The sequence below is a fragment of the Apis dorsata genome, unplaced genomic scaffold (assembly GCF_000469605.1).
Source record: "Apis dorsata unplaced genomic scaffold, Apis dorsata 1.3 scaffold_497, whole genome shotgun sequence".
NCBI lineage: Eukaryota > Metazoa > Arthropoda > Insecta > Hymenoptera > Apidae > Apis > Apis dorsata.
Window position 1 is genome coordinate 197,704 of NW_006263729.1, and position 1,883 is coordinate 199,586.

Below are 1,883 nucleotides of genomic sequence, written 5' to 3' on the forward strand. Positions count from 1 at the left end.
TTACTCGTATTTTTTTTTTTCCAACGAAACTATTCTATTTACGTTTTCATCCGATTTTCCATCTACGCTTTTTTTATAACGATCCCTTTCATTATTCTGCCTCTCCTTTGTGTGCTCTTCAGTTTTGTTAATGTTTCAATGTAATTAATTTGATCGAGTTGTTTGCAATCACTGCGGTTTCTCATTCCGGTTAATTCTAGATAGATAGAATGCTTTTCCGGAACATAAGATTTACGCTTCGTACGTTTCCCCTCGTGATCGTGATCTTCAAATCACATGATAGAAGAGATCCGATTAAAAATTTTTTTTCTAAAAAACTGTGTAAAGATAAGAAGTGTATGCTAAATCTATCATTTTCCTGACATGGTATCATTTTCGTGCATATTCCTAATCTTTCAAATATTATCTGCTTTCATCAGGATAACACGATTAAACACAAACACTGCTCGCAGAATGAAAAAAAGAGTATTTTCAACTATCTTTTATTATCTCGTTATCAATCGAATTATTTATTAACGTTTATTTTATCAACTTTGGATATTTCAAAGATTTTCTTCAAACTTTTTTCATTTCCAGACAGCACAAGTACATCAGTGATCAGCGTCGACCGAAAGTCAGGCGTGTCTGTCTTTCGGCTTGAAAACCACGAGAGTGAAGTTAAACTAGTGGGGAAAAAAAGGGGGAAACGAATATTTTCTATCTTGTGCCTTGAACCGAACACCGTTTTATTTTCCCCTAGAGAAAGAGGAATTTAATTTCGCGAAGAACGATATCAAAGCGAGACCTATCCCTCCAACCGGGGCCGCGATAGATTTAAACGAGAGTGTTCGTTACGTCGTGGAGCGAAATGAAATAATCCGCGTCGTCACGCAAATCTCGTTTCCAACCTCCTGGTTCACGATTCAAAAAGTAATCCCATAAACTTCCAGTTTCCGAAAATCCGCCAACAGAAATATAACCAGATAACTCCGGATCCATTTCACCTTTTCCCTCCTCCCCTCTCCGTAGAATGCCGATTTAGTCCATCTTTGGCTTCGAATTCCGAATATTCGAGTTACGATATATAATTCTTATGATTCGAATAAATATTAAATGTACAAGTAAGTTCTTTTTCCTTTTTTTCCAAATTCATGATTTTATTACCAATTGTTTCAGTCGATGTACCACTTGTCCAATGACTCTCGATCTTTTTGCCGATTCTTCTCGCGTCTCGGTCGGATTTTCATCGAGCGATTCGACTCCAACTCACTGTCGAACTTTCTCGATGCACTTGAACGATCGTCGTCTTCCGAATTAAAATTTCCGATTTTAAATCTTTGGTACCACTTTTTTCACGTTCCATACGATAAAAATTCTCTCCCAGTGCCGCGCACAAACCATTTCAATAACTTCGACAGCCGATTTCCTAAGTTGGAACGCAAAAAGTAAAGTGACGCGAAAAAACGTTTCTCGCACGCCATATTGCTTGAAATTGTTGCGTAGGACTGGAAACTCTTAGAGCGCTCGTCGCGACTCTTCTTGAAAACGAAAGAACGCTCTTTCAGATGGCGCCACTAACGGGTAAATAATTCGTAATATGTTACGTAATAATTCGAATTCGGTCAAAAATTATAATCGTAGAAAAAAAGGGGAAGGAACTTATTTGATATATATATTCGTGTATCGACGATTCTTTCTTATATTAATGTTTCACTCTCGTATTTTTCTATTTTGGTCTTTGCGACCCGTTTCGTGAATTTTTTCGAAATTCCTTTCGGGATTCAAGTCACGTTCGAGTGCACTTAACCTGTTTGCATCGTAGAAAAGAGCGAGGGGATGCAGGGTGAAGGGCAGTTTAGAGTGGAAACGCCAAGTTTAAACACTATTTTTCCACTATTTTTTTT

The 1,883-nt window shown here is 37.6% G+C and overlaps 1 protein-coding gene across 1 annotated transcript in view; it reads right to left on the reverse strand.

Moving 5' to 3' along the window:
• The window catches only part of LOC102672951 (prolyl 4-hydroxylase subunit alpha-1), a 172,364-nt gene that overhangs the window by 150,789 nt on the left and 19,692 nt on the right, over nucleotides 1-1,883 (reverse strand). The gene's annotated exons all lie outside the window — the stretch shown is intronic.